The following is a 27,893-nucleotide window of genomic DNA, read 5'->3' as shown; positions in this document are numbered from 1 at the left end:
ATGTTCACAAATCCCAAGATTCCCAAATGAAAGGGATTGTTCCATAACATGATCATTATGTCATCCAACAATGCATTATTGAGACATGGGTGGTCATTTATGAAGTATGATACTGCCTCAATTCCTTCGGAACATAGTATTACTGTGTAAAGGCTTGCGACATCAAGGGAAGCCAAAAAGGCATCATTGGTAATTTTTCTTACAGAGTTTAGGACATCTCTTGTGTCTTTGACAAGTATGACGGTAGGGTACAAACAGTGGATTTTTAGAAAATAGTCAATGTATTGTGCCAGTGGTTCTTATAGGGATCATTTGCAGAGATAATGGGGAAACCTGGAGGATTGATAGAGTTTTTATGGATTTTTGGTGGGCAGTAAATAGCTGGCCGAACAGGATGTGTTACCATCAGGAAGTCCATTTCTTTCTTGTTGATCCAGTTATTTTTTAAGGCCATATCCAGGTAAGGTTGGATTTCATTTCAGCGGTCGTGGGTTCTACAATTTATACTTTCTTCTGTGTTTGTTATCTTCCTGTAGAATCCCATTCTGATGATTCAGATGAGGATAGGTACAGCAGCTACCTCCGTCCTAGCCTGTTGGCCCCTGAAAAGAGCTCTCGCCTGGAGGAGCTGATGAAGGTAATTTAGTGGGATATGGGCCACTTTCAGCAGCCCTTTACCTCTCCCACACGGTTACTACTTTCAGTAAGCCTGCTCAACTGCTGAGCACAGGCTGAAAATGCTTGCCTTATATCCTCTTCACTTTGGACTTCTTCATAGGGGGTTAGAGAGCATTGTTATGAGATGGAACCAGTTCATATGTGCCGTGTAGAGTCGAAAATATCAAATTTAGAATTTAGTAAAGGTATGGAAATATGAAACTTTGATCAATATATCAAATTACACTCGTAGGGGCACCATCTTCATAGATGAAGGAAAAACAGACCTTTACTTGGCAATACTAATCAGTCATCAATCTGAAGATCATGAGCTCTTTTCAGTTCAGGGATTACTTTTCTCTGCAGAGAAGGAAATCCAGAACAACCAACTTTATAGTGAATGAATATATATATTAACTACCTACTAGATAAACAAACAAACCATGTAATACATGAAACGGGTGAAATGTGTGACAAATGATAAACCAGAATAAAACACAATAATGAAACAAACAATAATGAAATGAAAATAAAATGAGAAGGAAAGGAAAATTGGAATGAAAATTAAATGAGAATTAGGGACAATTATTGGCAACAGTAAATAGTGTTATGTCAATTTAGATCAATAAACCAGAGGAACGAGGCGGGTCACTCTAAGGGATAAGCCAGACTATATTAACTTTCCTGATGGGATTAAGTGATAATTTTAGTAAAGCTTTTGCATCAACTCTCAGCAGAAAGACATGGAAAATGTTTCAGCCTACTTGCCGGGTCCGTCAGGAGGTTTCGACCGCGTAGAAGCTGGTTTCCCCAAGATCAGCGAGTCTGGTAAGCTTGGCAATAGTCGGGTTGCCTGGCAACGGCAAACAATGGAGTTGGAGCAGGTCTTTTGAAAAAGACGCTCTTTCAGATGGATGTCCTTGCGACTGGCTTTCCACTGTCGACCGGACTCCAGGCAGGATGGAGCAGGAGGATTCGGCAGGCTGGTCGGTGGTCAGCTGAGAGAGTTGACTGGAGCTTCTGGCTTCTCTAACTTTTACTAATAAACGGATAAACAACTCATTCTTACAATAACTTTGTAACAGTTTTCGCGGTTCTGGTGATGATATCTATTAAAAAGCGAGGCTCAACTTCGTAGTATGAACGGCTTGTAAAAAGGCAGGATCACATTAGTGACAAAGAGTAGCTACAAGGCAGCGAGATCTGAATCTCCGCTCGTGCTAAGTCTTGGCTTGTTGGTCTTGGAGTTGGTGTCGGCGTTCGTGGCCTCTGGCATAGAGCTCGGGGCATGAAGCACTTAGTTCTCTAAGTTTGGATCGGCATCGTAGCTTCCAGTATGAAGCTCGGGGCATGAAGCACACAAGGTGACAAAACTCAGAGTTTTATAGTTTTCCGAATTCCAAGGCAGGGTTTGAAGTGTAAAAAGACACTTTGCGCGGTTTTGGAGATTCTGCCTACATTTCTTTGTTCTGGAGACAGGCAACGCCCGTGATAAGACACGAGGATATCTCTCTCAACTACTTTAGTAACTATGTAATGTTAAAGTTTTAGAACAACGCGTTTGGATTTTACATACTCAACCAATTACTGTTGTCAATCGGTGAACATTATGAAACCTGTAAACAAACACTTAGGCTATGGATTGCATAAAACCATTACATGAAACATTACATGATTAGACAATACAACTTTCACTGTTCAAACTTTTCTGTGAACTGAGTTGTTTTAGCAGAATAGCCTAGATACATACTTTATAATCTTAATATTTAAATCACGAATACATTGTAACTTTGGTGGTTGATATAGGGAAACAATGAAATAGATCATAGGCTAATTATCGATGTGGGGGCCAAGAATGGGTAAATATAATCAGACCTTAGGTAGCAGTGTGGTCCCAGGGGAGTAACTGGGTCCAACTATTGGGAGGATAATTAAACACTTAAGCATGTATGATTAACCAATTTAGTATATAATTCACACTATTCTAAAAACTCATTGGAGACTTTAGGAAATACAAAGTAGAGAAGAGGACTAAACCAAGAATGAAAATAATTTATGGATTTACGACTTTTACGGCTCTATCCAGAAAGATGGTTTCCTACAGAACTAAAAAGAGAAAGGAGAAAGCAATTCCTGATCCTTTTGGTAACATGATACAAAATGTATTTAATTATCTAATGTGACTAATTGTCCAACATCAATTCAATAGAACTCAGTCTGCTGGTATAGATAAAAATAAATCTTCTTATTTTAATTTGTGTGGGTCTGTGTGTGTGTGAGGGAGATCCTGGTCTGCAGTCTGGTGTGGCTTGTAGATAAAACTTGTCAATTTCAGAAGAGTTGTCTGATTGGTGAAGGAGATCCCCCCTTAGTCTTGGTCAGCATCAAGGTGACACTTTTGTAGCTTTAAAGGTGAAGGTCATTTTTGTTCCTGGGAAAGAATGTTACTCAAGGGTCCATTTTGAGCTGTGAGACCTGGTTCTGCTACACATATTACGATATCCCAGTAACATTCTATTACTACTCCCACCTGTCCTGCCAGAAAAGTAATTTATCTTTGACAGAGCACGGAGAATGGAAGCCTGGAGTCTTTGCAGAGAAATATAATGAGCTCCTTTAAGTACCAGGCTGTGGAATAATTATCTCCCATCCATAGAAGCTTCTCCTATTCAAATCAACCACACATTTTTTTATTTTTTATTAAGGATTCATACTCCATCTTTTACTCCTCACTAACTGTGACTATGGATCTCCATCATACTGTCATCAAGTGTATGTCCATGGCATCTGACTTTGAAATTAGATTATTTTTTTCCACCTTATTTGTAGGGCTATCATGGAGTGTTTCCTTCTCCAGCTCTTAATTGTAATAAACTGTGAGTTGAGTTATAATTATAATTTTAATTATGTGTGAATTGCACAAACTGAATAGTAAAGGAAGAAATAAAAGCTCTTTAATAAACTGGCATGTTATTAGACTTTTCTCCAATTAAAAAAAGACAGATCCTTTAAATCATAAATTGCTTCTTTTTTACCCTATTATAGATCTAAATTTAAAAGTAGTAACATCTTGGAGCTTTGAAATCAATTTATGTAGTTTTTTAGCAGCTTTACGGTTATGATAGTAGTCTGAAATATCTACCTCTAATAACTTGCAGTAAAAATTTGAAATGGTCTTTTAATCAGCAGTTAGTGCAGGTATTTGGTAGTGCAAGCCAGCTGCAACCAGCATACCAGCACAGTACACTACTGACCATGAGTACAGTTTTTCATTTTTGGAGTAAAGACAGGGCAGCTTTGAAATCCAGCACCTCAGTGCCTTTATACTGGTTTTGAAGGGGTCCAATTCATCTCACTTTAGTTCTGTCCCACTTCATTTTGCTCCCTATTTTGTTTTTCATTTCCATCTCATTCCCTGTCAGACAAGGAGAGTAGCTCTTGTCTGTCTACCACTGAGAATGGGACTGCCTTGTTTCAGAATGTGCTGGCCACGGGACAAGACTAAACAGGGCTCAGACTGCCTCTTTTTGGGCCACTTTATTGCTGCTGATTGTTCAAAACAAAACCCCACTTAGTCTCGACTTGATGCAAAGAGATTTTCAACACTTTCTAACAGTAGGATACTGGCCAGGCTATTGGGAGATTGGCTGTTTTTCAGTCTCAACAACGGCAGTTGTACTTTTTATCCTTGAATTTGGCCCACATTTGGGGTTGTTGTTTTGGACACCCTGACAAACTTGAATTTCCATGGTGCTCATTGAGATCAGTATTGCGGTTTGTTCGAAGATGAGTGTGGGTGGACATAATCCAAATCTGGTTGTCAATGCCAGTAAAACTGTGTTTGCAATATCTCTAGTTATTCCTCACTTTCTGGCACACAGAGTGAGAGAGCTTCCCCGGTGTATACAGAGATTAAAGTTTTGTCACGACGACAGATTTCCGTCATTTGGATTTCGGAGAGGCAGTGGTGATCAGTGTAGACCTCCAAGAAAAAAAAAGGGCTGTCTACATATTTAACTTGTTACAAACTATATTCTAAAATTAATCTTTTCTCAGGGCCTATATTTTATGTAGGCTATTGTGTGAAATAATACTTATCTTGGTCAAGTTGTGGGTTTGGCAAAATAACTTTTTTCTTCCCTCTCATTTTGGCTCCAACTTGAATGCTCAGATTTTCCGCTCTGAATAATGGAAGTTCGCCGGACAGCCTGTGTGCTGCCCTTGCAGCGCGTACTCTTGTGCAAAGCTAGACAGCCAGTTAACATTCAAAGTCCTCCAATAAACACACAAGGCTTGACTTTTCTTGTATTTTACTGAAGTTTTCTTCTGGTCTTTTGATTTTGTTTGTAAAACTGAAACATTACAGAGATAAGAACATAAATCAATATACGGACATTAACATATCCAAATAGACGGTAAGTATTGTACACATAACTACATAAATGCACAATACCTACCAAAGCATAAAGCAGCATTGTACTGTATAAAAAACACAGCTCAACTACCACAACAGCAACAAGTCACAGGCAATTAGTGAACCAAGCTAGCTACTGCTAACTGCTAGCTAACAGAGCACATGTTTTAGCAAAACAATAGAAACGTTTCTAACATGACATTCCTTACAAAATGCTGTGTTTGATAATTATTTACACATTACTTACAGACAAATAGTCTCCAAGGCAGAAGCATATCAGAAATACATTCAACAACAACACCTATCCAGCACGGATCCGTCTTGCTTGTCTGTGCTCAACTGAAGCAGGCTAACTGACGGAGGAGAACGAAGAGGAGAGCAGCCCAGAGACGGAAAGAGCGCACACTCTGTCGCTGTTTCCGAGAACTGACAGAGAACAGAGCGCTCACTTTTTAACTTATTTAACTAATAACTTATTTAAATGAATATCTTAACTTTAAAGGCAGCACAGCCTGCCAAAGTTTAAGACAATGAAAATCTACAAGATGCAGAATATTCTTCTCATTTGGATCACTGTATTGATGTTAGGAGCCTTGTAGTTACACATCAGACAGACTTATCTATCTCCACACTTGGTTTTAGGGTTCTGCCAGTGCAGGAGACAGGAGCTTTGCACTTGATGTGTTGTCTGCAGCTTTTTGTTGAGTCGTTCCATACTGTGTTCCACTTGTAACTATGATCCTATGAGCTTGAGGGTCTCATCTACCTAATACTTTCAGTAACTTTTTTTATATTATGTATTGGCTGCTGTAGTCAGATGGTGTCATGTGCTAATTTGCATATCAATATATTTGCTACAGTCCTGCTCTTAGTGGAGGGAGAGGGGCTACATTTCGTATTGGAAGCGCTATGCTCATCAGACATCCTTGCATTAGACAAACAAATAGCACAAATCGGCATCAGCCGCACAGATTTGTTTCCAAATGCTTTGGGAGTCAACATACTAACATTGTTCCCCATGGTCAGAAAAAGACACGATTTGTCACTAGTGGCTTTTGAGAAATAAAGAGTGCAACCTACTTACAACCTACTATCTACCCTTTCCAGCGCTGTCTCCTTCTGTGGAGGCTGAATCTCAGACTTTTCCAACAACTGTTCCTGCCTGCAGCACTAAGAATTAGTCACACGCCGCAATTTGCATGGGGTCCCACGGGTCCTGCAGGATTCTCATCAGAATGCAGGCCTCATTTAACATCCCACAGCTGATTTCAGACCACCTGCTCCCACCCGCAGCACTAAGAATTAGTCCTGCACTGCAAAATATTGTGTTGGTGCAGGCCTCTAGCTTGGTTCCTACGCTTCAGTTACCTTGAGTGAGCAGACATGAATACACAAAGACTAACTGAAATAGAATAGAAGTCATTTTCCATAGTCAAAATGTGATATTGAGCTAGATGGCTGAGGATTTACTGACCCCCAAATGTTTTTGATGTGGCATTTCATTATGTAATTGTCCCATTAATTGATATATCACTACAATTAGATTTAGTTGACCCCTTTTTTATTTTTTCTGTGCTGGTGTCCATATGCCATTATAATACTGAGAGGCTTCTGAGAACTTGATAAACCATTAATACAACCGTGACTATGACTCCTCATGGTCATCGCACAGGTTTTTTCTCTCTCATTTAGATCCTTAGGCACATAGTTATAGGTGTATGCTACTGTAAAATATTCATGTCTGAACATTTGCTGTGTATACATATTTCCCTATTCATACGCACATTTCCTTAGCCAGATTCTACATGTTTTAGGTTAATCATTTCCATCAGAGTAGTCCTGACAACATCAAACATTTGGAGCAACCAATGCTAACTAGGTTTTAGACAAATTGTTACCAATTTCACCACCTTGATACTGCACCATTGAATTAACCACTTTAATATCACAAACATAGACATAGAATACTGGTCCAGCACTAAACATTTATTAAATACACCACAGAATAATTACACACACCACACATACCTCCTCTTGGTTTTCCCACACCTCAAAGAGTGCTGTTGGGCTTCGGCACAGTATTTATGGGTGACTGTTGTCATTGGGCGCTACCATTATGTGGGAAGGTTTCTGTTTTTGAGAGTGTGCTTATCCTTTGTTGTTATTGTTAATGGAGTATAATGATGATTAGAAACCTACATATAGTAGTGTATATTGTATGGGTAACAGGTGATATTTTGATTTATGTCTAAAAGTTTACCAGTGTTTTAGGTGAAAGTTCATACCACCCTGGACTAGTAAAGTGGTATGGTCCTGGGAGTGGAGGCTTGATTGAGGCCTGTATTTAAGCAGTCTGTGCTCAAACATGGCAGAGAAAGGTTGTGGGCACAATGCTGAGTGCGCTGTCCCAACAACCAGTTTGTTGTTTTGAGCAAACGTAAAGCTGTCTGATTGATATATCGAGCTTGACTTGACAAAGTCTGAATAGATGTTTTTCTTTTCATTTTTGTATGCCATCATCATTTTCCATTTTTTGATTTTCATCCTAAATAAACCAGTAAAGACTGATCATTCTGGTTTGTCATCGTTCCTGTTGCCTAGGCCCTCATCAAAGCCACCCATTTACAACAATGATTTAGTAATCAATTTCAATAATACACTGAGTAACCATTATTGGCTTAGCACCAGCCAAACTTACAGAGACTACACAAAAGCACAAACCAACATGGAGAAATGATAACATTGTTAACTGTAAGAAAAACTAGAAAAAATGGAGAAAGACTAAGCTAAAAGTTGACCCTGACTTTCTTAACGACCATCTTAACACTTTTAATAATGCAATTGGAAATGACTAGCATTCACACTTCTCAAAATTGGTTGCTGAAAATCAGAATAATCTGTAAGTTCTCAGCCTTTGACAACCTTATAAATCCAGCCCTATAAATCACCCCAATGTCATATCCTTATCTAAATGGGAGGAGTTTGCAGCATTCTTCAGAGATAAGATGAAGACAGTTGGGTTAGGTATAAATCATTCAAGACAGAATGCATGAGCCTCTGCTATCATCCCGCCTCCTTTTGCATGAAACCGCTTGGTCATCTTTAGCTGTAACTGATGCAGCGATGCTTAGTAATGATTCTTCGGTCCTCTATCTGCTCACTTGATCCTATCTCCACTACTTTTTTAAATCTGTGGCTGCACTTGGTTCCAAGTCAAATGCTTTCCTCTGGCTGTTGTTTACTCTTGAATCGAGAGGGGAATTCCCAAAATGCCTGGATGAAAAATGGCTGCCAAACAAAGTGGGATTTGGTTCTGACTTATGTAAAGCATTGACATCCCTTTGATCCCTTGTTTATCCTCCCATCCGTGAAGAGTATAAAAGCTTCCAAGCTGAAGTGTATCCCACAATACAATGCTTTCCAATGTGGTACTGGCTCACCTGAAAGCAATCACAGACCCTCTCCAGTGGATGATGCAGTTAACATGTGTCTCCATTATATCCTGGAACACCTGGATGAGCTCAACTGCTATGCCCGTATTTTGTTAGTGGACTTCAGCTTGGCTTGTAATACCATCATGCCTGAACTGCCCAAGTCAACCCTGACCTTCATCTTTGGATCACTGACTTCCTAACGAACAGGAAGCAGATTGTCAGACTTGACGCATATCACTCCAGACCTCTCTTCACCAACACAGGTGCCCCTCAGGGGTGTGGGCTGTCTCCTCTGCTATATTCACCTTACACAAACGACTCTGCCAATTACTGCCACTACTACTGCCAACAACCCCTCAGTCAAGCTGGTCAAGTTTGCTGATGACACCACAATGGTATGCCTCATTGTTGACAATGATGAGAGCATCTACAGAGGTAAGAGGTGGCCCAACTGGCATCATGGCTCACACACCCCTGCAAAATAATGACTCAGCTGTACAACTGGTTGAGTCATTCAAGTTCTTGGGGACCACAATATCCAACTCTTTGAAATGGGACGACAAGATCACCACAATATTGAAAAAAGCAGAGGATGCACTTTTTGAGACAAGTAAACTAGACATCTCCCCTCCCATCCTGGTCTGCTTCTACAGAACAGTTATTGAGAGCATTTTCATTTTCGACATCACTGTCTGGTTCCCCACTGCCTCCTTCTGGTCTAAGTCCAGGCTGCAGTGAGTGATCTGCTCAGCCGAGAAGAAAAGCCGCACCAAAAGCCCCCTATTATCAATCGAGGAGCTCTTCGCCCAGAGAGCTAAGACTGGGGCTGATGAGATCGCCTCAGACCTGCCCCACCCTGGCCACCACCTCTTCTCCAATCTGGCAAGCATTAGAAGGCCATGAGCACCAGAACCTCCCGCCACCATGACAGCTTTTTCCCTGTGGCTGTCTGCTCCTGACATAGTCTGTCTTTATATAGTCAGTTTTTTTTATAGCTTATTTCATATTTACTCATGTCTTCAGCTTATTTATTACTTTTAGAGATCTTCTTGTTGTACAATGCACTTTAAGTGACTTCTGTCTTGTTATACTCTGACGCATATTAACCATGTCAAATTCCGATGTGTTGTCATTGATGAATCAAGTGTGATTCTGAAATGCCTCATAACCACACAGAGCTGCAAATTGTGTTTTTCAATAGAATGGGACTTTAATATCTCCTTCCTAATTTAGACTTCAGTAGAATGACCTCCAAGATGTCACTTTTAGGCTAAATGAATGAAGTAAAATAATGGCAGTTCCATTTAATTCAAAAGACTGCCTGGAGGGGCGCCCCGGTGGATCACTGAGTAGAGCATGTACCATAAGGCTCAATCCTTCCCGCAGCGACCTGGGTTCAAATCTGGCCCATGGTAATTTTCTGCATGTCCTCCCCTCTCTCTCTCCCATACCTTCCTGTCTTTCTCTCTCACACTGTTTCTATCAATAAAGCACAAAATGCCTAAAATAAATCTTAAAAAAAAGAGTGCCTGGCTAATGTCCATATACAGTACAAGACATCCATTCATGATGAGTCACTTCCACCCCTGCACCACGTCATTCAAAACTCTTAAGCTCAAGCAATGTGTCCTTTTATGTGTTCTAACTCCCCTAATTGCTCAAGTAAAGCCATGGTCATTAGCCCCTGCTGACTGGTGAGTGTTTACTTGTCTATTACTGGAATCTATTCATCCCTGTGACAGTTATCGAGGATGTTCACTGACCTGTGCTTTGTTGCTACCAGTAAATTGGTTCTGGAAGTCCTTGCTGCTTAATGTAGTTGATATACATTGTTATGCATTCATAAAGTGAGCTGCTAATTTTCCACCCCTTATGCCCTACATATTGTTCCTTTGAGAAGGCCCTCATTTTTCTTTTGAAAATTTTCTGCTGCCCACTTTTTCTCAGGAGCAGAACATGCCTGGAGTAAGAAGTTGTTCAGTTATCTGCTCTGTCCTGGATTACTATCCTGGGTTTCATGTTTTTAATCACCTCCCCAGACGCTAACAGGTACGATGAGTATTGATATGCATCCCAAGCCCCAGCCAGACACAAACACACACACACACACACACACATTTCTCTTGAAGTTTCCTACGCTATTTGGTGGAAACTCTGCAGATGGAAAGTGAACACATTTTTACATTTTGGTCCTGTTTATTAGATAGAGGAGAGGTGTTTGTGTTCCCGGAGCTGTGATGAAGTGCTACTTATACACTTACTTGTCATCTGGAGTAGAGGAGAGACGAGCAAGGACCATTTCACAACAAGCTTCCAAATTGCAATATTGAAAACCACATTGGTTTTTGTAGCTGACATACTTCTGGAGTCAGAGAAACACAATGTTCAGTGAAGTATTTCTGCGGTTAGTATTGAGAGCCTAGTTTCTGTCATTCTTTATTAAATATCTAAATTAAATCTAATCTAAATTATCTAGCATGCATTTGAGTGCCCATTTTGTATCCTAGGCATCACTTTGACAGATCTCTCCCTTTTAATGATTGTATCATACTCACACTGTAATTCCTGTTGGAGGTCTATTGTATCTGACAAAACAACTGTGTCATATTTAACTCTTTTAACACTGTTTTGGTCCTCTTTCAGAGGCAGACTGTGGAGCAAGGGTGTGGCTGTACTGCCTGGACTGCTAGCTATGGCCACCCCCCCTCCTTTCACCTGCAAGCGGCTAATAACAACACTTATCCTCTGTTGGAGTGAATGAGTGGTGTTTGAGTGGTGATCCAGCTTCCTCTGCCTGCAGTCAGCCTGCCATTCTCTGTAGTCTATCCTTCTGATTGTTGTTTTATTCAGAGGATTTTTGTAAGGCATTCCCTCTATTTTTATATTGAATACTACCTCCTGTCCAAAGTCAAGCAGCCGCTCTCCCTGGCTGCCTGCCTTCTGCCCTCACCTTGGCGCGACGCCCACCCGCGGTGCTTGTTGTCGGCACCTCTATGGTCCGGCACGTAGGGGTACGCAGCGGCCGAACCTTCTGCTATCCAGGTGCCTGTGTAAAGGACATTACACCTACCGCTCTGCAGCTGGTTCAAACTCACAACTCTGCCTCTGCAGTTGTTGTCCACGTCGGCACCAATGACTTAAAAAATCAACAGTCGGAGATTCTCAAAGAGCAGTTCGTGCAGCTCGTGGACAGTCTGCTGGACACCGGGAAGCAGTGCATCATCTCCGGTCCGCTGCCCCCCCCCCCCCCCACGTTTTGGTGATGTGAAGTTCAGCCGTCTACGTCAGCTCCATATTTGGTTAAAGGGCTTTTGTAGGAATAGAGATATCCCATTCGTGGATAACTTTACTTCCTTCCTTAACCGACCAGACCTTTTTAAACGGGACCGTCTCCACCCAAACCACTCAGGATCATGTGTTTTATCTACGAACATTGAACTGGCCCTACACTCCTGCAAGGCCTTTTCAGTATGACGCCCTGAAGGCCCTGCCTTCTGTCACCCTGCCTCAAAATTAGGTACTGCCAATATCCCAGTTTTTATAACTAATAGATTTGCATCTGCACTTAGAAAGATCCACCTAATCAAGAGGAACCCTTGCCCTATTTCCAGGCTTAAGAACTTGATTCCTGTCTCTTACAAGCCTCAGCCTCCCAAGTCCGTTTCTCCAGTTGTTTTTGCCCTTTTCAACACCCGTTCACTGTCAAACAAATCTTTTATTCTTAATGACTTTGTTACATCCCATAATTTAGATATCTTTTGTCTTACTGAGACTTGGCTCAAATCAGGGGACTGCTGCCCCCTTGTGGAGCTCTGCCCGCCTAACTATAACTTCCTGAATGCCCCGAGGTCCATAGGCCGTGGTGGGGGCCTTGCAGTGGCTTATAAGGACCACCTCAACTGTGTCCCATTTACTGCTGGATCTTTTCGTTTTGAACTATTAACTTTTAAAATTGAGTGTGACATCCCAGTGTGTTGTATGGTTATCTACCAACCCCCTAGATCTTGTACAAATTTTATGAACGAATTCTCCAATCTGCTTTCATCTGTTATACTGTATTTGACAAGATCATTATTGTAGGTGATTTTAACATTCATATCGATGATCCTTAGCCACAGAATTTCTAAACACTGCAAAATCATTTAACCTAGTGCAACATGTTGCTGGCCCCACTCATAACCGTGGGCACACTATTGATCTTGTTCTTATGCTTGGCTTGACTATGAACTCCATGCATATGTCTGACTTAGTTTCTGATCATAAATGTATAATTTTTGACACAGTTCTACAACCATTGTTGACTTCTCAGAAACAAACTATACAGTCTTGCATCTTTAATGAGCACTCTGCAGCTAGGTTTTGAGCTCTCTTCTTTGATATGTCCAAGACAACTCCTAAGTTTTCCAATATTAACGACTCTGTTAACTGGTTTAATGATTTGTGCTCCTTAGCTCTTGATACTGTTGCTCCAAATAAGACCAGACTAGCCCCAGTTGTCAATCCGTCCCCCTGGATAGATGATTCCATTCGACGCCATAGAAGAAATTATAGAAAGCAGGGATTGAAGCAAAAAAAAAATCTTCTGACTGAAATTTTTTTTTCAGGCCAAGTCATATTCCCCATCTACAATTTGTAAAACAAGTTACAGAGGAGGCCCCCACATTAGGGCGTGTACACACAGCTTTTTTTTATTTTTATTTTTTAGAAAAGGCGGGTGCCGCCCTGCCTTTTTAAAGTGGCCGCTTTTTTAACACAGTGCGGTTGCTTCCCATAGGTTTTCATGTAAAAAAGGTGGAAGCAGCTGAGAAAAAGGTGGACAGTGTGTACACGCCCTTAGCCCTCGACGCCTACTAAACAAGTAAAATTATGAGATTCCAGCACCACCCCACGCATAACCATTGCTGCTGTTCTCTAATGCAGACATCAAGTTGTAAAACGGCTTTAACCTACACTTTATTTAAATACTCGAGACCAATAGCCTTTTAAGGGAAGAAGATGCTTTTGAATAAAAGGAGTAACGCCTGCACACTTGCTCCATGCCACAAAAGTTTACTACTGACAACGTTTCGATCCTCCTTGGATCTTCGTCAGGTCAGAAAAGTTTGAAAAATAGAAACCACGCCCATATTTATACATCATGCACTCCCATAGGCTGACAAGCTCTTTGGTGGCAGGTGTGGTTAACCATCCAAACAGCCCAGGGTGATAAACATCCAAAAATACTTAAACAAATCAATAAAGTACATAGAAAACAAATACATAGAGCAAAAAACAGTAGTACAAAAGCCATACTTCAAAAATATCAAACATACATGTATATCATATATATAAACATAATATCACATACAGAATGCCATATATCAAAAAATACTACATAACCTACGTTCAAAAATTTTTTTTTGTATTCAGTTAAGGAAAAGAATAAATCTTAAATTCATGTAAGAAGTTGGGTCTTAAACCCTTCTATAAAAAGTCAGCTGGATCGAATCACAATAAGGAAAAAATAAGGAAAAAATAGAAGAAGATGCTTTTGAACAGCTTTTCTATTGCCAGTTTGCTTTTACGTTATTTCAATGCTGTTTTCAATCTATGAAATAAAACTGATACTTTTTGCAAGGCTTGACTCAGTTTTTAGTCATACAAATAATCAACCATCTACATAAATTTTCAGTGCATGTGTTTTTATTTATCTTATTATAACGCCAAACAAAACAATATTTTTGTTTAAAGTGAGCGCTCAGGGTTTCCCATTAATGTATTAATGTAATTTCTGCTGCCACAGTTTCACGTTGCTGAGAATGAAAATGTTGCCGTTGTTATTAGTAGTTTTACTATTGTTTTTGCGGTCTTTGCCATCATAAAACTTAGTCTCCTCTCAAGGGGCTGTCCCTCCCCCCTGCTTTGGCAAGTGCTGCTAAACACACCCTCATCCCAATATGTGTGAGATGAGACGCAAACACATGCATATGCGCGCACGCACACACACTACGTGATACTGCGGATGTCTCTCAACAAAACACAAGCCACGACCTGGAACGCATTTGTAGCAGGCCCATTCACACATTAGAGCGACAACTATAAAAATAACTATAAACTAATGATATGATGTTGCTCAAGCGTTCACACTACAACGATATTGGTGCCAAATATTCAGAGAAAACAATGGAGCTTTGTCAACATGCTTTTATTTTACTCGCTCTCTAAAGTAAATAATGACAGAGCCAGCAGGATCAATAATGCTCTTACACGGAGCTTTCATTACATTATTGTGCTTTGTTTATATGAGAGCTAATTGTACTAATGGCCACCAAGTGAAGCTATTCATTTTTTTACCAGTAGGAGACTCTGCACATCACTTCTACTGTGGATCAAAGAGTAGTCTCCTGTAGCCCATGTTGAGAGAAACACCTGTAACTTGACCATGGCTAAATGGATGGGAGGCTACTGGAGGGACACATGTTGTTACCTCCCGGTCATATTATAAAAACATAGGATAATAGCGGTCAGGTTGGCCAAGACATGGTGCTATGGCCAAGACATGGTGCTATTTTGTTTAGCTAGCAAAAGTTAGCGAGTTAACTAGCTTCCAGGTCAGTAAACAGCCTTACCGCAAAACTGTTCCGATTCCGACCGGTATGTCACGTTTCTTTTCAACATTTTTAGAGGCGATGATCTTTGTAAATAGCGCCGGGGTCCTCTGGACTTCTGTCATCAGTTCCTCAGCAGCAGCTCTGTCACTGCAGTGAACTAATGAATTCTCCCAACCCGTCCTTTGTAGAACTCTATCGAATCGCAGTATGAGTGAAAATGCAACGTGACTGTATCCCAACGTTCATGCGACTCAACCATTATTTTTAGCTGCACGCTTACACCCTATTTTTTGCTGTAAGTTTACACCCTTCACTTAAAACAGGAGATGATGAGAAACAACCAACATAAGAGGTAGCATGGTAATAGTAGAGCAAGAGCGAATTTTTAGGAAAAATATAACTCCATAACATGCATTCATCAATAACATAGGCTTGTTTGTATTTATAATATGTTAATATGTTATATTTATAAAGGTAGTAGGCTAAGTAGGCTAATGTAAATAAAATAACATTATTAAAAGAACATTATAACATTATAGCCTACAGCCATCTGAAATGGACATGGGGAGCCAAGCCTACATTATCAGCATTCTAGTCAAAAGACGGATTAGGCATTTGAGAATATTATGACCTCACAAGAAATATAGGCTATATACATATAATTACCGACATCCAAGTAGATTGTATGCCTCTACAAATCAGCTACCTATCACCTGGTAGCGTGATTCCTAAGTCCCGTAACACCCCCCTCCCCTCGCTTTTTTTCCCTTCGGATCTACACTGATCTCATACATGGCCTCTCTGGAATCCAATTGACAGAAATCCGTCGTAGTGACGGAGAACTTTAATCCCTGAGAAAGGCTGAGCGTAGATGGAAAAAAACAAACCTCCATGTTCACTACCTTCATATGAAGGAGCTATTAACCATGCTCAATCAACTCATCAAAGATGCGAGAGCGGCATATTTCTCTGGCCTGATCAACAATAACAAGCATAACCCTAGGTTTCTGTTTAATACTATTAACCAACTTCTGAATCCTGCTCATTCTGGATTTCCAGCCACCTCCTCTGATGACTGTGATAGGTTTCTAAATGTCTTTGTTGACAAGAACAATGGTCTCAGATCAAATTTCAACCTTGGAGTTTATCACTCTGATCAAGCTACCTGCCCTGTTCTGCTGTCTGAGTTCAACCCTATTTCCATGCATGATTTCTCGGATATAGTTTCTCGTATGCGTCCATCATCCTGCCCTGCTGATATAATTCCTACTAAATTTTTTAAAGAGGTCCTGCCAGTCATTGCCACCTGTCTTCTCTCTATTGTCAATCAATCTCTCTCCTCTGGCTGCATACCTGACTACTTCAAGACAGCCAGTGTCTTCCCTCTCCTCAAAAAACCCTCCCTAGATACCACAGGTTTAGTTAACTACAGGCCCATTTCCAAACTTCCCTTCATTTCCAAAATTCTCGAAAAAGTTGTCGCTCACCAGCTTCTCCAACTGGTTGAGGGGCACAACATCTTTGATAAATTTCAATCTGGCTTCCGTCAAAAACATAGCACTGAAACGGCACTGCTTAAAGAAACCAATGACATTCTTATGCATGCAGACAAAGGTGAATTTTCCATTTTAGTTTTACTTGATTTATCTGCGGCCTTTGACACCATTGATCATGCCATTTTAATGGATAGACTACTGAACTGGGTTGGTATCTCTGGTACTGCACTGAAATTGTTTTCCTCATACCTGTCTGACAGACACTTCAATGTTCACATTAACAATTATGTATCTTCCTCCGCTCCTCTCTTATGTAGGTTCCCACAAGGGTCGATCCTTGGACCTATTTTGTTTTCATTATATATGCTACCTCTGGGACATCTGCTAAACTCCAGTGATATCTCTTACCATTGCTATGCCGATGACACACAGCTTTACTTTTCGGTTAAACCTAATAACCTCATAACCTTACCACCCTTCATGACTGCCTAGCTTCTGTTACAAATTGGATGTTTCAAAATTTCCTTCATCTCAATTCTGACAAAACTGAGGTCCTTGGGATCGGCCCCGATTGTTTTATTAAGGAGGTCAGTCACTCTATTGGGCCCCTCGCTAGCAACATCAAGACCACCTCTAAGAATCTTGGTATTCTTTTTGACCAACATTTGAACTTTGAACCTCATATTACTAAACTTATTCAGTCTTGTTTCTTTCAGTTGAGAAATATTGCAAAAATCAAACCCATACTATCAGCCAGAAATACAGAACTTCTAGTACATACCTTAATCTTTTCTCGCTTAGACTACTGTAACTCCCTCTTTACTTGCATTACTCAGTCCTCTCTCGCTCGTCTTCAATTGGTGCAAAATGCAGCGGCTAGGCTGTTAACAAAAAATAGTCGTCGGTCCCACATCACTCCAATTATTGCCTCCCTTCATTGGCTTCCAGTAAAACACAGAATTGATTTAAAAATTTTACTAATTACGTACAAAGCCTTGCATAGCCTGGCCCCTACATATATAGCAGAGTTGTTGAGCCTCTATTCTAGCGGTCGGCCACTCTGATCATCTGATCAAGGCCTTTTATTTGTTCCCCGTTCCTATTTTAAATCCAGAGGTGAACGTGCTTTTGCGGTTGTAGCTCCCAAACTTTGGAACAGCCTTCCCCATCCCATCAGATCTGCTGAATCTGTGGTTTGTTTTAAAACTGAAAACTCATTTCTATAGGTTAGCCTTTTTATAAAAAATCTCTCTATATTTTTCTTCAGTTTTGCTTGTTTTGGTCGTGTGCTTTAACTTTTGCTAACGTGTCATATGCATGTATATGTGTGTTTGTTTGTGTGTATGTATGTATGTATGTATGTATGTATGTAGGTATGTTTGTATACTTGCATTTGTACGTGTGTATTTTATATGTGAAGCACTTTGTAACTGTGTGTTTTTGATTATTATTATAAGCATTCCCTTTTTTTAAACAAATTATGATCAATAAATACTGGATTGCTTAATCTTTTTTTTTTTTTTTAACACTTTTGCAGCATTTAATCATTTATCCTTTTGCAGGGTTCACATCTCAGTTGTATTCCTTACAAATTGTGTCTGTGGTGAACCTGTTGCATATAATAACATACTCAAAACTATTTCCTTGTCAGGCTACTTGGTTCTCCATTACCCCTTGTGAAATTTTCACAGGGACATTGACCTTCATTTTCTAATGGAGACTAACTTAATGCAGCCTCTCCATTTCTCCTGCCTTGAAAATATAATTTGAACTGAGTAACTGAATGCAAATGTGACAGTTGGGTTAATTATATGCTCACCAACCAAGCCATGTCCAAACGACTTTCCATTTCCAGTGGCAAATGACCTTTCCCTGACTTGTTGATGTGCTTGATTGAGTCTGAAATTGGAAGTGATATGTAATGATGAGGCTCTAACATACATTTTTAAATACATTTTTGAATGTTTCTTCAATGCATCACAATAGAACATGAATCTAAAAGGGCTGTAACCACTCCTCCTAAGCCAGAAAAAGACCGTCATTTTCCTCTACTTGTCAAAGCCTATTTAATTAGTTCTACACTGCTGAGCCATACATTTTTAAATCCTATCAACGTCACTTGGGTGTCATTCTCTGCTTGCTCTTGATTAGAGCTGAGATCCTATTAACGACAAGGCCTATCATGAATGTACATATTCCTCTCATACATGACATCCACATTAACAGAATTGTACGTTCACTCATACATCCCACCCACATTATTAACAGACCTGCATATGCTCCTCCCATACTAACCACCCTCGTCAACAGAACTATTTGTTCCTCACATAGATCTCCCTGTCATTACCAGAGGGGTATGCTCATCAATACATCCAACCCACATTAAGAGAGGTGTGCATCTTCCCGCCCTTATTACAGAACTGTTTGTTCCTCCCATGGATCTCACTCTCATTAACAGAGCTGTAGGTTCCTCCATGCATCCCACTCTCATTAACGGAGGTGTACATGTTCTACCTTACATCCCACCCACATTAACAGAGCTGTCACATCTAATTGCTGCTTAGAAATGCTGATAGCTGACATGGGAGACACATACACGACTAAGACATTTGCATTAATGTGCCTTTGGCCCCAGAGGTATTTCCAATGATTTCCTTCTCATTTGTCCACAGCAAATGCAGCGGCAATGTATTATGGGTACGACATGCTTCCTGACAGAACATACCGCTCAATCTGCTTCCCCCAGGGATCGATGCCAGCTGTAGAACTACACCACGTCCATGGGTGTTGTCCCTTGAAGTGCCCTGCATCCCCCAGGGATCACACCCTCCCCCCCGACACCATCACCATGGCAGCACCACCCACAGCCCCCTCTCAGGTCACCTTCTCTGCTGCTCCTGCCATTACACCAGACACCAGGTAGGAAGTAAGAGCCACCCCTTATTGGTTTTACTTATCATTGTTTTATTGTCTTAAAAGTATGTTGTAACTTAATTTTGAAAATTCTTTTGGCAATTTTATTAGAGATATTGTAACAGGGTCAATTAAAATTTAAAAAAAGATCTCAGCTTGCAAAGGTCCAGTTGGTGTCATTGTGCCAGGTACGGAGAATCAGTCTTTGAAATGTAATTGTGTCGATTTCATACAGGTATTAGACCCAGGTGGGATTAGTGCACACCCTTGCAACGTTTAAGATATTTCTCAGTGTTTAACATTGGTCATTCTCCCCACAAGCAATTGAAAGCCCCAAGCTCCAGTTTCCACACCAGCAGCGCCGGCCATCATTCTCCCACCACCTGACATCCACCCAGGCAGAAACTGGGCCGAGTATGTGGCCAGGAACAGTGTTTAGTTTGAGACTGGTGTCTGTGCCAAGAATGACCCCCAGTGAGTGGTCTGACCAGAAATAAATTAGTCGGCCCAGGTATTCTCCTCTTGAAGAAATCTTATTCAGTAACTATTTTGCTCCACAGTGTAGAATCTTTTCATCATCCTCTGGCTCATCTTTTATGGCTGTCCACCTCTCATCGTGTATACTGTGCTAACCTCTGTTCACTGCAGTTTTGAATTTATGTAGTCCTGGCACTGGTACAACACCTGCTACGAGTTCAAGAAGAATTACTTAATGCAGAAAGAAGGAATAGGCTTGCCTGAAGTATCATCAGTTCTGTGTGTGTGTGTGTGTGTGCGCGTGAGCGAGAGACCCTGTTCTTCTTCTAACTTTCTAACTTTATTTGTATAGCACTTTTCTAAAAGCAAAGTTTACAATGTGCTTTACATACAATAAAAACCCCAAAAAACAATGATGCAGAATTTACCACAATGAAATAAATAAAACAGTTGAATAATAAACATAAATAAATACAAAATAACAAAAAAGGAATAAAAGATGATACAACTTAACTGCTTCAAGAAATGACATCTTTGCGATTGCTGATGCTGTTGCGGCAGGGGGTAAAAATGACCCCTTGGTTCTAGTGGGTATTGGAATGTTGGCGGTTCTAGTGTTAAGTGTAGTGTTGGTTTTTCACACCCCCCATTCTATAGACATGGGTGTGAGCGGAACCATATCTGGCTGACCTATTGCATTGTTACAGTCAATCCAGGCTATGACACAGCATGTTGTTTGTATTAGTGTCTTGGCAGGGAGTGAAGTCATCAGGCTTCGCCCCCTAAGCCAATAAAGCCCTGTTAGAGGGCGAAGCCTGTGTGAAATAGAAGGATAGTTAAGTACTGTAACTCTAGTTCTATGATCACAGACGTAGCCCTCTAACAGCTCGCCCTGCCGCTCCACGAGTCGCTGAAGACTTAGTGGATGCTGAATGAGGGGCCGCTCGCCATTTATAGTGCGAGGCTCCATAGAGGGTGTATAGGCTCATCCTGATTGACTGAGCACGTGCATGCAAATTTTCAGTGCGCTGAGGCGACTAGATGAGTGACTAAGCCAATAGAGAGAGTAGAGCCCAATAGAGCCCTGTTAGAGGGCTCCGCCTGTGATCATAGAACTAGAGTTACAATACTTAACTATCATTCCCACATGTGCAATCACAGTGTGCACCATGGGATGGAGATCAACGAGAGCGGGGATGAGTTCAATAAGTTCCAAAACTTTGCCACCAGATAAACAGTAAGCGATAGCCCCGGGGAGCTCTACAAGTCTAACAATTGAGTCACCAACAACCAGAATCTCTGGTTGGCCGCTGTTGCAGCCATCGCTGTAAAGGCGAGACGATGGGGAAACAGCTGGCTAGCGGTGGCCCCACTGGCTAAGCGTCATTTACGACGAACCCTCAGTCTCTGAAGTGGAGAACCACGACTGAGGTAAGTCTTCAAACTTCAGAGAAACCGGCACTGTAGTTTTGTGTCGGTTGTGTCTCTGGTTAGACTTCTGCTGGATTAGAGCTCTGAGTTGGGAGAAAGCAGTAAATCCGTCCCCGGGTATCTTTGAACTCGTTGGTAGGGTAAAACCAGCTAAAAGACTTGTAAAACCTGGACGATCGGTAAAAACAATAAAAGGATAAAATCATAAAATGCTAAAATAGTGCAGAGGATTTCGGTAACCAACTCAGGCTGTCACTTCTCCTGTTCTTGCCACTCCTCGTTCCTCTTCCTTTTGACACAGCTTGTGCTTGATACACACAAATAATGTAGAGGACTTTAATTTTATTTTCCTGTATAATATTACCAACGTCAAGAAGGTTTGAAGCATCTTCAGAAAGGTTTGTGTGTGAGCGTGTGTGCATACAGTGTGTGTATGTGTGTGTATGTAAAACAGCCTCTCCTGCTGTGCACAGATGAAAACAAACAAAAAAAAAAACTGGGCATTGACAGAAAAGACAGCTCAAGCCCAGAGGCTATTGGAGAAAGAGGGAAATAAAAACACTCATTCTTAACCTTTGAAATTCCTCTCTGACTTTAAATGAATGTAACACCGCACCACCTCAGGTTTTCCTCTTCTTAAACTAAGTAAAATCAATTGATGCATAGCCGTTACACAATAAAGAAGGCAAAGGCACACAGGTTTGAAATGTGCAAATGTCCCTAATTAGTCCCATCTGGCAAAGGCTGGCTAAAGACTTTGCTTTTATGTAGTGGGATACCTTGATCTAGGCTTGGTCTATGGTGAGGTGAGGATGATGACCCCATAAGATTGTCATGCTAACTTTTCCAGCAGCATTAGAATAATGTTGATTGGTGTTGTTATCTAAATTGACATTGATCTACATAATTAACTCACACCTAACAGGTAGGGCTGGAGCAAACTCTATATTAGATTCACTTTGAAAAGTTGTGACCATAATCTGATGAAAGACCGGATGAGTCTGAAACATTAGTACTGTGTTCATTAAAATAACTCATGTGGTGCAACTTGTAAGAACAGTGTGTGGAGTTCTCTTCATCAAGTTTGATTTTTCGTCATGCACCTGCACCAAGTCTACTGGATGTGTGAATCACTACCGACTACATGGCCTCGTTACTTGAAATTGTTTTACTCTGATCCTTTTTTAGCTTCCCTTAGCTGTTTGATCATACAGATTTTGTTCCTGTGTTCTTTGGCTTTCCCTCCTAGATACTCCACCAAAACTGGACTCTACCCCTGGATTTCTGCACCCCTTTACCCCTCCCACCCTCCCGCTGCCCATGCTCACTGCATGCTCCTAAGAATACATTTATCATACTAAGTAAATTGAAAAAGTACTGCATGTGTACAAAACACCAATATAACAGTGAACTTTAGTTAATTTGGGGGGGCTAATTTGGGGGTTAATTGGGGCGGCTGTGGCTCAGGAGGTAGAGCGGGTCGTCCACTAATCATAAGGTCGGTGGTTCGATCCCCGGCTCCTCCAGTCCGCATGTCGAAGTGTCCTTGGGCAAGATACTGAACCCCAAATTGCTCCCGATGGTTGCGCCAGCACTCTGCGTGGTAGCTTGCCGCCATCGGTGTATGAATGTGTGTGTGAATGGGTGAATGTAGGCATTGTAAAGCGCTTTGGATAAAAGCGCTATATAAATGCAGTCCATTTACCATGCAGTCCATTTAATTTGTGGAAATGATAAAAAAAAACAGGAAACAAGGGACTTATAAAAGGATCTCTTTGCAAAAGAGAAAAAAAAAAACATGATAAACAACACAATTTCTTCTTATAACAACTTTTCACCAATGACTTGTTAATTTGTGTCTGATCTATTACTACAAATTCATTTTGTAATAAGATTGTTTTATATTCCTGGCACAAGGAAGCCTAAGGTAATGTTATAGAAAAAAATCTAATTGAAAGATATGCTCTAGATGATATAAATACTGCTTCACTCCTTTGGTGTTGAGATTTGAAAGTTGGTTTGAAGATGTCTTCTCTTTTGGAATGAGTGGTGTTTGTCACCTGATCAAATTAATTTACTAAGTCCCACTTGCTGCCAGAAATTGATTTAGCCTCTAAAATATTTAATTGGAAACTTGATTTCAGTTAATGCTACAAAGCATGGTATATGAGGAGAAAAAGGCTCACTGGCTAATTGAAAAATGAATCATTACCACATGGTTAGAATGAGATGGGAGCCTGTGCTTAAGATTTGCGCTAAATAATGGTGTAAATACCGGTCTTTTCCACTCACTGTGCGATCGTTTGGCTTCAGAAGACTTGGATTATGCTGCACGAGTTGTATGGAGTAATTTTCTGGTTCATTTCTGGTTTTTTGGAACTTTAAAGAACCAGTCCAGTTTTGGAGAAGGCTGCTATGGAGCTGTGTGTTATATGGACAAACAAACTTCACCTGTGTTTCAACTGGCATCTGGGTGAGTAGATAATGACAGAATTTTCATTTTTGGGTGCACTATTCCTTAAATCATTTTGTTGATTTAATTATATTTCTCTTTGTTTCCTCTTTGGAAGTATTTTAAAGGTTGTAATGTATCTATTGTCTAATTCTGTGTCCTCAGCTGTTTGATGATGGAAATATTTTAAGTTTGCAGTGGCCTTTCTTTTTTTTTTGGCTCCTGTATTATGTGAAAAACTCAGTAAAAAAATCAGTAGTAACTCAGTAAAAAGAAACACAAAACACTGAAATTGAATTGAATTTGTGTATCCTACTGAGACACACATACATGTACTGTATGTACTTCACAAGAAGGGTCAGGGCATCGGGGCGGCCAGGAGTGAAAATATTGTAAGGTAAGAGCAAGGTGCTGCCTGTTGTGACATCCCCTCATCTGAGCGCTGTGTCTGCTGCCATGGTGGAGTGATTTAAAACTGGAACCATCTTTCAGTGGCGACAGTAATTTTACTGCTTCCCCAAATCCTCTCCTTTTCTCCCCAGAGGCTGTTGGTGCTATCTGGAAGCAATCTCCTCCTGCCCATTCAAGAAACAACAAACAATGGAAAACACTACCAAAGAAATGGAAACTCATAGCCATTCAGACCACCTGGAGTCAGCGTACCTAACTGAAAAATCCAAAATGTCTCTCTTCTCAAAATGTGGTTGTCTAAGTCACCACCTCTCATCTTCCTAGTGACAGCTTCAGTACCAATGCAGCGTAGAGAATGAGAATTATGACCCATTTTAACAAAGTGAGTAGCAACTGGAGAAGCAGGATCCCCATGTCTAATTGCACTCTTATGTTCACTGAGTCTGACTTTTAATGATCTGACTGTTCTCCCAACATACCCCACATGACCACAAGGGCATAATAAAATATATATCAGATGTGTTGTGTTGCATGTAATCCTCTCTTTGATGGAGTATCTTTTCCCAGAGCGGGGATGGGTAAAAGTGTTAGTTCTGTGTTACGTTGTGCACAACAGCCACAAGAGAAACAGCCGGATTAAGTGCAATTCTTGATGTTTAAAAAAAAAAAGTCAAATTTCAGTTATATATTAGTTCTTATGGATGTGGTATCCTAAAGTAGGCATGTGCAGTCACTAAATAAAGATGTTCATGAATAGGCCTAGTCAATGATGTATTATTTAGGCCTAATCTTGACTGTAATATCAATCAATGTGTACATAAATCAATGTATAAAACGAAAAGGTTAATTTTAGTGTGGGACCTAAGTTTTTTTTTAGTATCCTGGTGGAAATCGACCATCTCAAATAACACAAGCAAATAGTAAACATGTTGTCCCCCACCAGTGATGTAGTTCCACCCTTGGGTCAGTCAGTGATTGCTGAGTGTACTTGAGATATGAGTGAAATTGTATAAGCATTTTCGTATGGGACAATGAAAGGACAGATTGACCATATATTTCTGTTGCCTACTCTCCTCAGAATTAGGCTTACAAGTTATATCTTGAAATGTAGTAATTGTAATTGTCCTGTTTGTACTCAGTACAGTACAAAATATAAGAACTACAACACGCAACTAGAAAAGGCTTAATTTTCTAAAGAAAATTTAAGTGTGCCTGCCGCCCAATGGCCCTGCCCTTAGACTTGCCGTTCACTAGTTTTGCTAAGTGGTGCAGCATTGCAGTTGTTTGCATTTTGCTCCAATGATCGCCGGAAAACCCGTTCGCCGGACACCTGGTGACGCATCGGCGTCGGGACCCCCGCCAAAATCTCGGACGGATCACCGGGAACAAATCGGCGCCCTGCCATCAGCCCTGGCCGCCACCGTGCTCCCGGGAAGCGTTGGCAGTAACTTAAGCCCTCGGCTCGCCGAAACCTCCATGCTTGTCTGTGTCTCTCCCTCCGCCGACAGAACAGAGGTGGACAGAGCTTGTGCATACGCATGGAAATATACGGCGATATGATATAATAATAATAATATTTACTTTTACTTTTCAAGCTTCAGTTTATCACATGCATGATATTGGTCAGCCTGCTTACTGTGTGGGAGAAATGAGCTACCTCCCGATCTCAGCGGAGAAACAAGATGGCGGAGAAACAAAACTGAAATTTCTGGCTCTGTGATCCTGTGATTGAGTCCACATGGTTCTCAGGTTCTCATGTCTTTTCAATGTGTGTATCGCGTCCAGCCGCCCCATAGCGGCATAAAGTCAACGTTACAGTGTGACTAACAAACTAATGGACGGAGACCGATCCATAGTCCCCCCTTTGGTGGGGGACAATAATGTAAACATTCTGTGCTTACTGGGTTCAACCCTAACCCTAACCCTCAAACTCTATTTGAATCATTTGCCAACTCACATGAAAGTCCACTGCCCAATCAAGGGAGCTAAGGAACCGATGTGGCTACCTGAGAAACTTATAGGTATTGTATATCTGTATCCTGTGGCTCTATATGCACAAGTTTGTTTTGGGACCGATATATATACAGACCGACCTTTCCGACCGGCTGACAGAGTGACTTATACAAGCTGCTGGTCATAGGTAAAAAGTTCATGTTAACAGTTTATGTGAAACTGAAGTTTATTATTAGCTCAGGGCAATCAGTCATTAATGATTGCTAATTATAATTGCTAATTAACATCTGAGAAGTTATTTCATGGTAACTTTTATTTATTTGGCTAAATGACTACCCTTGCTTCTTGAAATTTATATTCTTACCCAACCCCTACCCCTTTGAAAATATAAAAAAAAATGATGGCTTGAATTTTGTCTAGTTTTATTTTTTTCTAATATATTAAATACATGTTTCTATCTCTATCTATCGATTGTGATTGTTTGTAAACATTTGAATCAGCGCTAATCTGCCAAACTGATAAAATGACCATCCTGTTATGTCTTATTAGCCTACCTATCATTAGCCTACCTATCCTTCTTCCCATCTATGCCTCTTCCTGTCTCTGCTTCCCATCATCCCCTCCACATGTGTACGTTGTTCTCCCTGCAACCACAGCCAAATTCAGATGTGGGAAGAGATTGTCTCGCCATTCACTGCCCTTACAGTCAACCTTAAAATTAGCTGGTTTCGGTGGCTGATATGCCCGCCATGCTGAAATGAGAGAAAGACTGATCCAAAGGTGGAGGAAATGGCAGGGGTGTCAAATAAGGGCAAATGCAGCTTTCTCACCCGGCAACAGAGCAATACTGGCCTCTATCAGTTGTGTCTGTTTGTATTTGTAGCATGAGCAGTGATTTCTTTATCAGAGGAGTGTGTGTAGATCCATTCAGCCTGGCTGCTGCCCTCACCTGTCCTTTATCAGCCTAATCAGAACTATTTGCTAATCCATTCAGGGTGTCTCAGGCCCTTAAAGAGGCATCTCACCCAATTAGCAGCTGTGTCAACAGAGATGTAGCACTCTGTCTGGGTAACATAGCTCTCCAATGGTACTGGTTATATATGCTGTACAGTGTATTAATGTATTAACCAATAACTTTTGCCACCCCAATTGTTTAAGTCTTACATCATCGTGTTTCCTGGGAGATTTTCCCGGGCCTTGACTGTGCCTCAGAAGGTCACATTCTGAGTAAAAGGGACAATATAAATTGCCTTTCTAGGTCTGATTGTGTTTGTTGCTCTTCAATTTTTATCCCTTTCATCTAATATTTAATTATGCTTATGAGGATATAATCTAGTCTGAATTGGGGAGCAGCTCATCTCCCCTTTGTTCTGGGGCAGCAGGGTAGGAGTCGGTGGCGAGACTGTGCTGAAAGAAAGCCTGTGTCAAAGAGTCTTTGAGCTGAACTGCATCATCCAGAGGGACATGCAAAGGAATAAATTCCTAATTAGGTGCATAATATGCTGATCGATTGAAGTGCTCTGAATATCCTATCAGGGCAGAACTACTCCCCGGCAGCAATTACACCTGCAGTGGAATGGCAGTGTGCTTCAGACCCTCAGCCCATTCCAAAGCACTTTATCTGTGAACACATGGTGATAGAGCTTATATGCCGCACAAAATTAA

The sequence above is a fragment of the Centroberyx affinis genome, unplaced genomic scaffold (genome assembly GCF_046629955.1).
Source record: "Centroberyx affinis isolate AG114_WGS23_722 - 3 ecotype Tasmania unplaced genomic scaffold, CSIRO-AGI_Caff_v1 ptg000508l_1, whole genome shotgun sequence".
NCBI lineage: Eukaryota > Metazoa > Chordata > Actinopteri > Beryciformes > Berycidae > Centroberyx > Centroberyx affinis.
The sequence above is the reverse complement of the archived record's forward strand: the minus strand, read 5'-3'. Positions refer to the sequence as shown.